This window comes from Acomys russatus, chromosome 17 (assembly GCF_903995435.1).
Source record: "Acomys russatus chromosome 17, mAcoRus1.1, whole genome shotgun sequence".
In the NCBI taxonomy this organism is placed as follows: Eukaryota; Metazoa; Chordata; class Mammalia; order Rodentia; family Muridae; genus Acomys; species Acomys russatus.
In genome coordinates, this window is record NC_067153.1 from 45,964,405 (window position 1) to 45,980,647 (window position 16,243).

At 50.2% G+C, this 16,243-nt stretch overlaps 1 protein-coding gene across 3 annotated transcripts in view; it reads right to left on the reverse strand.

Moving 5' to 3' along the window:
* The window catches only part of Pacsin2 (protein kinase C and casein kinase substrate in neurons 2), a 102,741-nt gene extending 98,952 nt beyond the window's left edge, over positions 1 to 3,789 (reverse strand). For 2 of the 3 annotated variants that reach the window (XM_051160105.1, XM_051160102.1), the window contains exon 1: positions 3,644 to 3,789. The gene's annotated coding sequence lies outside the window, so the exon portion shown is untranslated. Of the gene's footprint in view, positions 1 to 3,348; positions 3,368 to 3,643 lie in introns of those variants that run through there. The other variant, XM_051160104.1, reaches the window with a different exon arrangement.
* Positions 3,790 to 16,243: the final 12,454 nt, after the last annotated feature.

The following is a 16,243-nucleotide window of genomic DNA, read 5'->3' on the forward strand; positions in this document are numbered from 1 at the left end:
CCAAGGACAGCCACACAGTGAGCTCCGACAAGGTTCCGTCCTCAGGTGTCTGCTGCAGATTCTGGGCGCTGTGAGCACTCTGCCCACTGCTGTACTTCCTTCTCTGCCTAGTGCAGTGCCTCGACTCAGTGCCTAGATCAAGAAATGTGTGGATAATCTTGACTGAAATGCTTTAAATGAGCTCGAGCTTAGTGATAGACAGCCCGCCTCACAGGGAGCACATGGAGCTCCATCCTTAGCAGTGAGAGGGTGTGCAGAGGGGTGGGGGTAGAGGGCTGGCAGGATGGCTCAGAAGGTAAAGGTGCCCACCATCAAGCCTCACAACCAGAGTTCAAGGCCAGAACCCAGAGGGTGAAAGAAGAAAACTGATGAGAACTGACTCCTCTAGTCGCCCTCTGACCACCACACCTGTACACTCTGGCACATGCACACACCCATTAAAATAACTGTTATAAAGCATATTATTTTTTTAAAAATAAAAGGTTTGGGGCTGGAGAGGTGGCTCAGCGGTTAAGAGCACTGACTGATCTTCCAAAGGACCCACGTTCTATTCCCAGCACCCACATGGCAGCTCACAACTGTCTGTAGCTCCAAGATCTGACACCCTCACACAGACATACATGCAGGCAAAACACCAATGTGCATATAATAAAAATAAATAAATTATTTTAAATAAATAAATAAAAATAAAAGGTTTTATTTTTTAAATGAAAATTAAAAATCTGGACAGAAGCCAGGCAGTGCTAGCTCACGCCAGGTGTGGTGGCACATGCCTTTCATCCCAGCACTCGGGAGGCAGAGGCAGGTGGATTGCTCTGAGTTCCAGGCCAGCCTGGTCTACAAAATGAGTCCAGGACAGCCAGGGTGACACAGAGAAACCCTGCCTCAAACAAACAAAGAAACAAAGTCTCGTTGTGCAGAATATTTGGAGAACTGTCCTTTGCTGAGATAGGGTCTTGCTAGAGTCCAAAGTTGGCCTTTGGCCTCAGACTGGAGATTTCCCCGCCTCAGCCTCCCAAAGGGTAGGATTACAGGCAAGGGCTCAGTAGAAGAACTATTCTGTGTGTACAAGTGTGCAAGTGCACACCAGAGGTTGGTATCAGGTATCAGCCTTGATCTCTGTTCACTTTACATTTTGTAAGATTTCTTAATTTTATGTGTATGAATGTTTGCCTGCACTTATGTATGTGCGCCATGTACATGCTTGGGGTCCTGATAGGATTCCCTGGGACTGGAGTTATAGGCGAGAATCAAACCCAGGTCCTCTGTGAGGGTAACAAATGTTCCTAGCCAATGAGCCGACTCCAAGACCCCACCTTGTTTTTTGCTGGGGTTCCTTATGTTTGGCATTAGGCGCTTTACTGACTGAGCCATCTCCCAACCCCAGGGGACCTATTCTTCAAGATGGTCTCTAGCCAGCAGACAGTACAACCATCTGAATACTAAAACTCGGAAAAATTGCCCAAACAGCCATCCCAAAGACGGCCAAGCACCACTAAGAGCCGTCAGGGACATGGTCAGGCCCTTTTAGACCAAGCTCTCTGGTTGGCTTTCGGGTGTGAGGAGGCACAGAGGACTCTGCCCCTAGTATGCAAATCACCTAGGTATCTAAGCCCTGCCTCCCTCTGCTGCCTTCAGGTATGCAGCTGTGGTTCCAAACAACTGGAAAAAAACTGAGCAGGCACTACAGCTCATGTGAACATGGTTATTAGCTACATAATCCAAAGGGTGGCCTCCAGGAAGCCAAGTACAATGGGACGGTAGATAAGGCAGGCCAGAGTCAGCTGAGAGGTTTCAGGTGAGGTTGCCCAGGCAGCGCTTGCTTCACAAGGTGCCACAGCTTGTAATTTTACTACTATTATTTGATAGTCTGTAACATCCTGCAAAGATTGAGTGATGACCCCTTTCAGAGGCAGGAAGCCTAAGAATCAGGCCTGAACCCGTCGGCGGGCATGATCAGGTCGGAGAAAAGGATACAAAGATGAAGGGTGGCCAGGTTTGCTCTTACACGCCTTGAGTCTCAGCACTCAGGAGGCAGGGGCAGGCAGATCTCTGTGAGTTCCAAGTCAGCCTGGTCTACATACAAAACAAGCAAACAAACCCACCACACACACTCTCTCTCTCACACACACACACACACACACACACACACACACACACACACAACTAAGAGCAAATGCCCCTGTGCTCTCCTGCCCACCCTCCCTCCAGAAATACCCAGCTGACAGAAATCTGTACTGCCACTGAGCTGAGGGAAAGCCAATCCCACCTTCTCTCCACTGGGCAGCATAAAAAGTCAGATCTGTTTCTTAAGTGCACACACTTTTAGATTAGTTATTATGTTGAAAAGTAACAAGCTCTAGCTCCCAAAACAGCATGAACTACAATACCATTTCTATTCCAGTGAGCTGTTATTCTTTTAAAATCCTGCAGAGAAAACAGATCTAATCGCTTATCTGCTCCTCTGTGCTCAGTTACTTTCCCAAATAATAAACACCCATTTGCCTAATGAGTATTTCTTTAAAGCCTCCAGACTACAGGGAAAAGAAACAGCACAGAAGTTTTTCACGCAGGGGCCCCATGGCTCAAGCAGTAGCATAGGTTCACCAAGGAACCTGCCAAACTCGACAGTAAAGTGTAAATGCACAGATAAAGGTGTTCCAGGTAAGTCAAGGGAATTCTCACTCTCTCTGTGCTTCTGCGAAAAAGGCGATTCTGGAACCCCCCGCGTCGGAAAAGGGGGGCAAACACAGAACACAGCCCACCTAGCTGCTCCCTTTGCCAGGGGCCAAAGAACAGAACTTAAGCAAACTGAAAAACCTGCGACAGGGAGGAAGGTGTGAGCTCACGTCCACAAGTCAGGATTAAACAGATTTACATCAGAACAGAGCAGGAGTGTTTTTGTTGTTGTTGTTTGTTTGTTTGCTAAACCGCGTAATGAGTAGCCCTGGAGACTGTCAGCAACCGACTCGCCTTCATCACAAAACCTCAGGACGGCTGCGGTCAAGGAAAGACGACGAGAGCCAGAAATGGTGTGCACACCCCGGACCAAAGCCATCCTCCCTTGAGTACTCAACAGGAACGCAGCATCCCTGGGGCGTGTCTACTTTTAGGTCTAACCTCTAAGGCCGTGAGCTTCCCAGCCAGTTCCCCTGACCCACTCCGGAAAAATAAAAGCCGCCCTTCTCAAAGGGGGTACCCCCTGCAAGCCTAGGGTGTTTGGAAGAGAAGAGCGCGGCTCCACAGCCTCAGGGAGGAGAGAGGGAGTTGACCCTTGGGATCCAGTGAGTCTAGAAAACTATCAAAGTCAAAAGGACAGCACCCAGCCTTTCCTGTCTCGCCACATACCCCTAGGTCATGTTCGCCGGGCAGGCTTGGCTCTCACCACCGCGGACACCGAGCGTGGGAAGGACGGAAGTGGAAGGCAGTCCGCAAAGTGCCCAGTTGAGTGCGTCCCCGTGGGGTCCCGCCCGCTCCGGCCGCCCCCTCCGGCCTCCCCGGCTCCGCCCGCCGGCGCGTGGCCCCTCGCGCGCGGACTAGAAGTTTCGAGCGGCGCGGCCCCGCGCGCTCGGGCCCGGCGCGGCCTGACATGAGTAGGCGCGGACACAGACTCGCGTCCCAACCGTCGCGGCGTACCCCTTACCTCGGCCGCTGCTCGCCTCGGTTCCCGCCCGCTGCGTACACCGCCCCGGCCGGGCTGCGACTCCGACCCCTTCCCGTTCCGCTCCGGCCGCGCTCCCCGGCCCTGCCCAAGACCCGCAGCGGCTGCTTCTGCCGCCAGCCGAGACCGAGCCGCCCCCGCCGCGCCCGCTGTGGTCGTCCTATTGGTTGCCGGGATGCGGGCCCCGCCCTTCGGCCGCTTCGGGGCTCTGGATTGGACAAACCAGAGCGGAGGCGGCACGCCCCCTCCAGTGCGCTCAAGGGAACTACCCTGGGCGAACATTAGCGGCCTCCCCTGTCAGTCAAACGAGGAGCGCCTGCTTTAGCCGCTGAGAGGCCAGCACCGGTCACTCCCCGGGAGCCGCCCAGAGGCCGGGGTCTGTAGGACTTCCTAAGGCGGACTTCAGTTCTGTGGCTTTCCTAGCAGCACCCAGGAGCGTTGCGGTGCCTGATTGAGAATTCAGATGAGGTGGACTTTCAGAAAGTTTCCTCGGATCTGGAGAGATAGCTGCTTTTCCAGAGGACCAAGATTCCATTCCTAGCACCCACATGGCGGCCTCACCACGGTCTGTTACTCCAGTTTAGTGGGGATGGGGGGTGGCGAGGGAGATCCAACGCCCTCTTCTGGCCTGTGTGAGAACCAGGCACGCACGTGGTGCAGACATAACATGCAAGCAAACACTCATACACAGAATTCTTTTTTTGTTTAATAAGTTTCCTCCAAACCGGGTGGTGGTAGCCCACGCCTTTAATCCCAGCAGAGGCAGGTAGATCTCTGCGAGTTCAAGACCAGCCTGGTCTACAAAGAGAGTCCAGGACAGCCAGAACTACACAGAGAATTCCTGTCTCAAAAAGCAAAAATAAATAAATAATAATAATAAAATTTTCCTCCAAACTTTTATTTGGTGGTGGACTCATTTAATCCCAACACTCAGAAGGCAGAGGCAGGAGGATCTCTGCATTCATGGCCACCAAAGTATACATAGTGTGTTCCAAACTAACCAAGGCTACATAGTGAGCCCAGTCTTAAAACACACACACACACACACACACACACACACACACACACACACACACACACACACACAAAGAAGGAGAAGTGGAATGGAGAGACTTCCTCCAGAGAACACAGCCCTCAGGGCACCAGGCAATGTGCAGCCTTTCTGCTTCCTGCAGTTGCCCTGCCTGGTGGGGCATTAACTAGACAAAAGTCTAGCAGGCATAGTCTGCCTGCAGAGACAGGATCGCAGGGCGAGTGGGTAGCTGGATGCTGAATCAAGAAGCTCCAGGCTCCACAAGTGATCTTGCCTTAGTAAACAGGAAGCAAATCCAACCAGCAAGATAGCCAACGTCAACCTCTGGCTTCCATAGGCATACACAATTACACATGTGAGTGTACACACAAATGCACACCACACATATACACACAAATGCACGCCACACATATACACACAAAAGAAAAAACAGTGGTGAGGCTCAGCTGTGTGGAAGTAAGTATACACTTGTCATTTGAATACTCAGGAGGCTTGAGGCCAGTGTGGACAAGTCAGCTGCTGATGTAGACTCCTGTCCACTGTTCCATCACTGTCTAATCAAACCTTTCCCGGTTGCACACGCACATACTCCTGTTTCACGCCAAGCCCTGGTGAGTCTAGCCTCATCTGGACACTAGAAACCACAGAGAGGCATCCAGCCTGGCACTGCCCACCAACCAGATGTGTAAGGTACCACCTCCTCTGTCAGCTGTAAATGTTTGCACAGACACCTCACAGTTTTGCCCCAGTATCCAAACAGGTCTACCTTTGCCGCTCTCCAAATGAAGGCTTTTCCGTAAAGTCACCGAAGCTCTCAGCACCTGTGTCCTGCTCTATGGCCGGGATGGAGGACAGAGCCAGCTTCCCTGAGTTGTGAGTAGAAGCTTAGAGAAAGGCTCTTGGTCTACAGCCATGACTGCCCTGTGTCTTAGCAGACTGACTGCACCCTCAAAAGCCACTCTGCCCCATCTTTCCCGCAGAAAGAACCCACAGAGCTATCGGGGTCAGGGCATGACCGGGTTAGTCTTTTATTAGCCATGTTACACAACACACAGCCCGGATTAAAATGGCCAGGTTACTGGCTGGAGGGTTGGTTTAGTGGTTAAGAGCATATCTTGTGCTTGTGAAGGACACAGGTTCAAGCCCCAGCACCCACATGGAGGCTCACCTCTTCCTCAGGCACCAGGCATGCCTGTGGGGCACAGACATGCCTTCAGGCAAAGCACTCATGTGAGTATAATATTTTTAACAAAAAAATTTTTTTTGGCCAGGCGTAGTGGCACACACCCCTAATCCCAGTTCTCAGGAGGCAGAAGCTGGTAAATTTCTGTGAGTTCAAGGCTGGTCCACAGAGTGAATACCAGGGCAGCCGGGACTACATACTGAGACCCTGTCTCAACAAAACAAAACAAAACAATACAAGGGAGGGGAGTGCAGTTCTCAAGTGTTTGGTGAACCTAGCAAAGACAAGGAATGACATTAATAAACACAGTGATGTTTTACTGTCCCAAGATGGGTAGACTATGACAGAAAGCAAAGGCCACCCAGAAAACAATGAGCCCTTCAGGGAGAAAGGGGTTCCTCTTGGCTGGAGCATGTCAGGCATGCAAGAAGCAAGGAGGTATGGGTAGGGAGCGTAGCTTGGCAGCGAAAGGCCACTCCACCCTGCGAGTTCCTTCCCTTCTTTGGGACTCAGTTTTCTCAACTGTAAAACAGAAGTCCAGGAAAAGCCAGGCCTGGTGAGCCTGCTGTGCTCTCAGGGTGGCTTGGGGTGGCCTGTGAGTGCCGACTACATCCCAGGATTCCCCAGATCTGTAAAACTACTCCCGCTTTTGTTTATTTTGTTTATTTAGTTTGTTTGAGGCAGGGTCTCACTATGTAGACCAGGTTGGCTTCAGACTCACAGAGACCTGCCTCCAAAGTGCTATCAACTTTTATTTTTTTAGCTGGGATGTCAGCAGGAGAGACGGCTCGGTGGGTGAAAGTGCTTATGGCACAAACATGAAGATCCGAACCCCAATTCCCAGAAACAAGGTAAAAAGCCGGATGGAGTAGTACATGCGTGTGGGTGACCCCAGTGCTTGGTAAGAGGAGTCAGAGAGATTCGGGGGGACTCTCTAGCCAGCCAGTCTAATTGAAAGAATGAACCCCAGACTCAGTGAGAGACTCTGTCTCAGATAGATAGATAGATAGATAGATAGACAGATAAAAACTTTGAATGATAGAGGAAGGATAGACTGAAGTTAATCTCTTGCCCTCCATACATGCATACAAAGGTCAGAGTACTCAACACACACACACACACACACACACACACACTAGAAGGTAAGCATATGGCTCAGTGCACAAGACCCTGGGATCCATCTCCAGCACCAACCAACAATGTGAACAGTTTGGAGACACCAAAGTGTTAACTGTCAGAGCCAGACCACATTCCTGGGTCTACCTAGGAATGAAGCACACTCCTGCCAAACTCGTGGAATGCATGCGTCACTGATTAGGAGGCAGTCACCCTGCCCTCGACTGCTTAGATGTTCTATTCTTCGGCCTGTACACGTAGGTAGACTAATACTTAATTGGACAGGCAGGTACGATACTCCACTCTCACGTGCTGCAGGCGCCCGCCCTCACCAACCTGAAGGTAGAGGGATATGGCACAGCCTATGAATGGGATAGCCTTAACGGGTGTGGCCAGCATTGATGAGGCAATGGCATTCCACTTGTGCACAATCCTCAACTGGTTCTCTCTCTCTCTCTCTCTCTCTCTCTCTCTCTCTCTCTCTCTCTCTCTCTCTCTCTCATCTGTGTATGCATCCCACAGCACAAGTGTGAAGGTTAGAGGACAGTCCACCGGACAAACTCCACTCCTTCCACCTTGTGAGTCCTAGGGCTCAAACTCAGGTCATCACACTAGAGAGTACACACTTTGACCTGCAGAGCCATCTCACTGCCTTCTAAAAAAACAACAAAAACTAACCATCTCCAGTTGCCTAAACTGGCCAGAACTCATTGGTTAGCCAAGGATGACCTTGGCTGATCCTCCTGTCTCTATCTCCCAGGAGCTGGGATTTGCATCGACCTCGCCACTGTGCATCTCAGCTACTCAAGCACATGGATCCTGATGGAAACGCTAACTTCTACTAAGTGGCAAACCCACACAAAGGGTCTCCAGTGCAGTGTTACCATTTGTGCCAAATTGGACCAAGGAAAAGTTGAATGAAGACTCAACAAGGCCCAGACTTTACTTGATAAAAGGTATAAATATAAATTGCCCCTGGAGCTAGCCAGAGCATAACCTAGCTAGCTTAAGCTAGCACACCTTAACCAAGCCCCTCGAAGATAGAGGCAGGAGGAACAGGAGTTCAAGGCCACCCTGAACCTCTCAGCCAGACTCCACCTCCTAACAACAATAGTCAAATGTGGTAGTACAAACCTATTTTCCAAGCACTTGGGAGACAGAGGCAGAAAGCTCAAGAATTCAAGGTCAGCCTCTACTGCATAGCAGGGTTGAGAGCAGCTTAATGTACATATGACCCTATCTTAAAGTTTTCGTTTTGCTTTCTTTTTCTTATATTTTAAAATATTTTATTTAATTTTAATTTATGTGCATTGGTGTTAGGGTGTCAGATCTTGGAGTTACAGAGAGTTGTGAGCTGCCATGTGGCTGCTGGGAATTGAACCCTGGTCCTTTGGAAGAGCAGGCAGTGCTCTTAAAAACTGAGCCATCTCTCCAGCCCCTTGCTTTGTTTTTCAAGACAGCATTTTTCTGCGTAGCTCTACCTGTCCTAGAACTCATTTTGTAGACCAGGCTGGCCTCTAACTCACAAAGATCCTCCTGCCTCTGCTTCCCGAGTACTGGGATTAAAGGTGTACAGCACCACTGCCCAGCCCCATCTTCTGGCGAAACACACATGGCACATGGCACAGTTTGAAGAACATTCTCGGCAGTTGAAGATGCTCTGTGGAGCCTGCAGGTTGTAAAATGACACTTTGAATTCAGAATGGAATCTGGGTTGGCAGGTCACCCTCCCTCTCCTGTGTAGCCCCTTACAACCCTCTCTGCTAGCACTTTGATTTTTGGTATTGGTTTTGTTTTTTTTTTGTTTTTTTTTGTTTTGTTTTTTTTTTTTTTTTTTTTGAGACAAGGTTTCTCTGTGAGGCCTTGGCTGTCCTAGACTCACTTCGTAGACCAGGCTGGCCTCGAACTCACAGCAATCCTCCTGCCTCTACCTCCAGAGTGCTTGGGATTAAAGGCGTGCTCCATTACGCCCAGCCAAGCACTTTGATTTTAAGCCTGGGAATTGTGGGAGAGTAAACATCATTGTTTTAAGCCACCCAGGTGGAGGCTGTAGTCCTTTGTCAGGTTGCTCAAGGTAACCTTGCCATAGCATAGGGAGAGGGGTGAGGCCAGGCATTTGCTCTCCTATCTGCTTTCCTTTCTTTTCTTTAAAAAATTTATTGATTGATTGATTATGCATACAGTGCCTGCGTGTACACCTGTAGACCAGAAGACCAGACCCTCCTACCTGCTCTTCTATCTCCCACATATTCCATAATGAGCATGGGTACCTTAGAGAAGAAAGGCAGAAGCGGGAGAGGGGAGGAGTGAGTAGCATAAGAGTTTAGCAGACGGGGGCTGGAGAGATGGCTCAGAGGTTAAGGGCATTGACTGTTCCTCCAGAGGTCCTGAGTTCAATTCCCAGCAACCACATAGTGGCTCACCACCATCTATAGTGTGATCTGATTCTCTGAAAGCCTGGAGGTCTACATGCAGGCAGAGTACTGTATACATAATAAATAAATAAATTTTAAAAAGAGTTTAGCCGACATTCTGGGACAAGGGTGAATCTCAAAGCCTCCTGCCTGTCATTCCTCTACTAAGCCAAGAGACTCTGGGCAAGTCTGTCCCTTCTCAGCTTCAGTAGACTTGGTTGTTCAGGAGAATGAGGACAGCCCAGCCCTCCTTCTCCTCAGGGAGGCTTCTGAGTGCCGCTCTGCATACACAGGAAGTGCCTAGTGCCAAGCCCACCATGCAGGGAAGGCTCCCTCCGCCAGTGCTGGGTACCAGCCCATGCCAGGATGCATCTATGCTTCAGAGCCACCCCCTGGCCTGTACAGGGGCAGAGCAAGCAGCCAAGGTCCCCTCCTCTCTTTCCTTACCCATGCTCTGTGCCTCCTAAGAGTGGCCAGAGCTGGCCTGGCTCAGCCAGCACCACCTGTTTGCTGTTGTCTCTCACCACAGAGAGAGGCCACCCACCTCCCCTTTCCCCAGCTTGCCTGTCCTGCCCTGTCATCTACGTTCCCACTCCCACAGCCCTGTGTCCCACCCAGGCTTCCTGCCTACCCTCACCTCATCTCCTTTTGGGAGCCTCCACCCAGACTGGGACTATTTAGCACCCACATTCTACCTCAAGCAGCCTGTGGGGGCAGCAAGCGGGTGAGGTCAAGTCTACTCCAAGTCTAGGCAACTCTGCATGCGTGAATGCCCACTTACGGCACCCACTCCGTTTCCCTCAGGGTCTGGGGAAGATAATAGACCTGGGTCAAGGAGATAGCTCAGTGGGTAAAATGTGTCACCCCATCAGCCTGAGGACCTCAGTTTGCTTTTCCAGAATCCACATAAAAGCTGGGAGTAGTAAAGAGCATCCAGGCCAGCTAGCCTGGGAAACAAACACAGCAGCAAGTAAGAAGCATACTCTGTCTCAAATAAGCCAGAAGGCAAGGGCTGACACCCATATAATACACAGGCACACATACCAAAGGTACACACACACACACACACACACACACACACACACACACACATAGACACACTTTATACATACACACACACCAAAGGTACACACACACACATATACACACACCAAAGGTACACACACACACATACACACACACTACAGACATACACACATCACAGATACATACACACATGCACACATACATACATACACTCACCGTAGATGCATGCAGACACACCACAAATGCACACGAACACACATGCATGTGCAAGCATGCACACACACACACAGCACACACAAATACACACATGCACATACACACATACAGGTGCACACCACAGTAAGATGTTTTTGGATTGGGGGCTGAGGATTTGGCTCAGTTGGTAGAGTGTCTGGCTCGCCCACACAAAGCCTGAACTCTATCCTCAGCACCACACACACCAGGTCTGTTTTCCATTCCTGTACTCCCAACATTTGGAAGGTAGAAAGCAAGAGGATCACAAGTTCAAGGTCATCCTTGGATAAATATCAAGTTTAAAGTAATGCCAGACTGGGATACATGACACCTACCTTAAAAAAAAAAAGAAAGAAAGAAAAGAAAAGAGGAAGAGGAAGAAGAGGACAAAGAGACGACTCTGTCAATAAGGCTAGTGGGCCCATGCAGGATGGGATGCTAACGGGCCCCAGTCATGTGACCTAGAGCAGTGCCTGCTCAGTTTGGTCAGAATCACTTGATGGTGGATTTCTCCCTTCCTCCTCAGGTGTGTGTGCAATGAATGTGGCTCAGTGCACTCTCAGAGCACCTGCTGCTTTTGCAGAAGGCTTGGGTTGGGCTCCCAGCACCCACATGGAGGCTCACAACCGTTCATAACTCAGTTCTGGGAAATCCTGCACCCTCCCTGACCTCTGAGGGCACTAGGCATCTTACATGATGCACATGTATATACAGGCAAGCAAAACACACATAAAAATAGATCCTTTTTTTTTCTTTTTTTTGTTTTTTTTTTTTTTGAGACAGGGTTTCTTTGTGTAGCCTTGACTAACCTGGACTCACTTTGTAGACCAGCCTAATCTCGAACTCACAGTGATCCACCTGCCTCTGCCTCCCATTTGCTGGGATTAAAGGCATGCACCACCATCGCCCAGCCAAAATAGATATGTCTTAAAAAAAAAAAAAAAAAAAAAACCAGAGTGAGCTTTCACAGCAAATGCCACCCACTCTTGGGCAGTCAGTGACAGAGGGTGGCAGAAGAAAGATTATTTATTTATTGTATATGAGTGCTTTATCTGAGGAAGAGGGCATTGGATCACATTACAGATGGTTGTGAGCCACCACATAGTTGCTGGGGATTGAACTCAGGACCTCTGGAAGAACAGCCAGTGCTCTTAACCTCTGAGCCATCTCTCCAGCCCAGAAAGATGTATTGAACATTTTGAATCCAGAACCACAAAGCCATAAGACTGCAAAGATGGCAAGTGGGGCATATTGTCCTTCCAAGCTTGGAGCTGTCAGGAGAGCTGCCCCAGGTCCCCCACCCAGATCCCTTGCTACCCAACCCCACCTCTCAATAACCCCTGCTGGATGGAGCAGCAGAAAAGAAAAAGTGAGCAGGGCATGCTGGGTCCTGGGAGAAGCCAGTGCAGCGTAAGTCCTCAGAGATAAACAGGGTCTGGAAGGCGTCTGAGGGTCCGTAATGGGAACGTGCCGGGTTGGTGCTCCAGCACACCGTGCCCCTTGCAGCGTGAGGCCAAGGCTGAGGAGGTCAGAAGGGCCCAAATCCAGCGCAAGCTAATCTCAGCAGCTTTGCTCTAAGGCCTCTGGGTCCCAGAAGCTCCCAGGTGGCTTGAGGGGCAGAGGAGCAGGCCAACACCCCCAGCCCCCAACTCCCCTCCCGCAGCTGTCCCTTGGCAGGCTCTGGACATGCCCTTCCTGTTGTGACAGCTCTATTTTCTGTGCGACTGGTTCCAGCCGTGGCTCCGGTTTCAGATTGCAGCACGTGCACTCATTAAGGCACTGGGTGTATCATGTGGGCACCAGAGAGAGCCCCGCTGCTGCCAAGCCTGGCCTTGCTAATCACAGGTCAGAGCATTCCTACAGTGTGCCCGGAGAGCTAACCACCCAGTGCCAGACTCTGCCTAGGACTGCCCAGGACCCAGCACCCATGCGCAGCCCACACAGGCAGAGAACTTCCCACAGGGCAACTGACACTTCCTTATTAAAACCCCACAGACATAAGGCTGAATCCAGCCAGCTCTTCCCTATCCCATAAGAGCTCCCCTACAGCACTGTTAAACTAAGTCTCCCAGTCCAGCACAGCCATCCAAATGATGCACTCATTGGGAACTGTTTGTTCAGGTTGCTCGTGACCCGATGGCATAGCGCCTAGGAATTCCATGATAGGGCCGTTCAGCGAAAGCTCTTGCGTGCCTGCAGTGGCTGAGGCCTTTGGGGAGGAAAGAGAGGGACTGTTAAGGGCATATGTCCTCAGATGAAGGCACGGGCATGACTAGGACAAGGATTCTACATGCGGTAGAGAAATGGGTGGTTTTTCTTGTAGCACCTGGACATTTTAAAAAACAATTTATAGACGGACGTGGTGGTACATGCCTTTATTCTAGGCACTTTGGAGGCAGAGACAGGTGGATCTCTGTGAGTTCAGTAATATTTCTTTTTTCTTTTTTTCTTTTTTTGGTTTGTTTGGTTTTTGTTTGTTTTGAGACAGGGTTTCTCTGTGTAGCCTCGACTGCCCTGGAGTCACTTTGTAGACCAGGCTGGCCTTGAACTCACAGTGATCCACCTCCCTCTGCCTCCCGGAGTGCTGGGATTAAAGGCATGCACCACCACCGCCTGGCTTTTTTTTTTTTTTTCCCCCCGGTTTTTCAAGACAGGGCTTTTCTGTGTAACCCTGGCTGACCTGGACTCACTTTGTAGACCAGGCTGCCCTCTAACTCACAGAGATCCGCCTGTCTTTGCCTCCAAGTCCCAAAAGTGCTCTTTAAAGTACATGAAGGGGGGGCTGGAGAGATGGCTCAGTGTTAAGGACACTGCCTGCTCTTCCAGCAGTCCTGAGTTCAATTCCCAGCAACCACATGGTGGCTCACAACCATCTATAATGTGATCTGATGCCCTCTTCTGCAGATAAAGCACTCATAGACAATAAATACAATAAATATATCTTTAAAGTACATGGAGGGGCTGGTGGTTAAGAGTGTTTACTGCTCTTGTAGGCTATAGTTTGCCGCCCATTACGCAGCGCCCTCTGCTGGCCTCTGTAGGCATGGACACTCACAGGAATATACTACCTATGCACATAATTAAACCCAAGTGAAATCATTTTTAATTTTTTTGTTGTTATTGGGGGGGGGCAGGGTCTTTCCACAGAGCCCTGGCTGTACAAGAATTCACTATTATAGACCATGCTGGTCTCCAGCTCAGAGATCTGCTGGGAGCATAGCTCAGTTAGTGGAGTGCTTGCCTTGCAGGCACAAAGCCCGAGGTTCCATTTTTAGCATCTCATAAATTGGGCACTTTGGCAGATGTCTGCAATCCTAGCTCTCAGGAGGTGGAGGCAGAAGGAACAGAATTTCAAGGTCACCCTTGGTTACAAAGCAAGTTCAAGCCCCACCCCCACCCTGCGCCAGGCTACATGAGGACCCTGTCTCTGATGTGGAGTGGGGAGGGGGCGGGAGGTAAAGGTAGAGGGGAGGGGGCGGGAGGCAAAGGTAGAGGGGAGGGGGCAGGAGGCAAAGGTAGAGGGGAGGGGGCAGGAGGCAAAGGTAGAGGGGAGGGGGCGGGAGGTATAGAGGTAATTTCCCATCTGCCCGCATTCCTCTCATCTTCTCTCTACCCCTATCACCTGTATCACTTAGATCTTTGGTCAGTGGGCACAGTTGTTACAAATGACTGGTCAGTACTAGTATAACACTATGGACTGCCAGGCGTGTGACGCACGCCTTTAATCCCAGCACTCGGGAGGCAGAGGCAGGCAGATCGCCGTGAGTTTGAGGCCAGCCTGGTCTACAAAAGCTAGGTCTAGGTCTAGGATAGCCAAGGCTACATATAGAAACCCTGTCTCAAAAAACAAAACAAAATACCACTATTGACTAAAGTTCACAGGACACATTAGGGGTCGTTGCTTGTGCTGTTTTCCATGGGGTTTGACCAATTCCTGGCCCTATCCTTACCTTACCCTGCAAAGTCCTTCCATCGCCCTCAAAATCTGCACTCTGTGCTCACAACTCTAATCCCAGCACTTGGGAGGCAGAGGCAGGAGGACCATAAGTTCCAGTATAGCCTGGGTTATAGTAAGAATTTTTTTCAAAAACAATTTGTAAAGAAAAATTGAGAATTAAAATGCAGGCATGTGGTGGTCCATGCCTCTAATCCTAACACTTGGGAGATAAAGGCAGAAAAAATAGGAGTTTAAATTCATCTGTAGCCACATAGTAAGTTCAAAACTACTTTGAGCTATGTAAGATCCTGTCTCAAAAACAAAACAAACAAACAAAAAAACCCCAAAACCAAACAAATAAAACTAAAAAAATCTCAAAATGGCCCAGTGGGTAAAAACTACAGTGTGTGCTAACTGGATAGTTTTATATCAATGAGACACATATTAAAATCGTATGAGGAAGGAACCTCAATTGGGGAAATGCCTCCATAAGGCTCAGCTATAAGACATTTTCTTAACAGTGATTGCTGGGGAGGGCCCAGCCCATTGTGGGTGGTGCCGTCCCAGGGCTGGCAGCTGAGCAAGCCATGAGGAGGAAGCTAGTAAGCAGCACCCCTCCATGGCCTCTGCATCAGCTCCTGCCTTCAGGTTCCTGCCCTGTTTGAGTTCCTGTCCTGACTTCATTCCATGATGAACAACGATGTGGGAGTGTGAGCCGAACAAACCTTCTCCTCCCCAACTTCCTTTTGGTCCTGGTGTTTCATCACAGCAATAGAAACCCTAAGGTGCTGTGCAAGCCTTGACAACCTGAACTTGATTTCAGGAAGCCACAGGGGGAAGAGGAAGCCAATGCCGAAAGTTGTCCTCTGACCACACAGCCAAGCGCCCACGCATACTCACACACTCTCACGCACACACAAAAATACATAATGTAATAAAAAAAAAACAATAATCAAGAAAAACAAAACTGACAGGGTCTCTCTGTGTAGACTTGGCTATCCTGGACTCACTCTGTGTAGACCAGGCTGGCCTCAAACTCACAGCAATCCACCCGCCTCTGCCTCCCGAGTGCTGGGATTAAAGGTGTGCGCCACCACGCCTGGCTCAGCAAGGTGTGTTTTAATTGGGTCTTAAGAGCAGAGCAGGATTCTGTAGGAGGAGGGGAAGACGACTCCAGGAGGATGACCAAGGTGGACCGTGGCCTTGAGGCAGGGCATCCAGGAGTCCTGGCGACACGGATGGGTAGGTAGGGCATTTGCAACTGGGAAAGCCACTCCTGTCCAAGTGACCAGCCAGGTCAGGTGTGGGCTTGTGGGTTGATGCTCCTAAGCCAGGACAGCTGCTGGGCAAAAATTTCCACTTGTCTCCTGGCTTCCTGAAGCCCTCAAAGCCTGTTTGAGCTCCCTTGCTGGTAAGGCAGGAGATGCAGCGCCCGCCCTCCAGGCCGGATGTGGGTGTCTGGTGTCACACTGGGACACACCCCCAGCTTTATGGCTATGACTCAGCCTTCATTCAGCTCAGGGCTCTCCCAGCATAGGGCACACCCTCCCCTGGCTCCACCATACCCGCTGTTCTTCATATGTCAAGGGCTGTGGGCAAGAGCTAGGAACTGCCTGCCCAGGGGACAATGGGAAGGGAG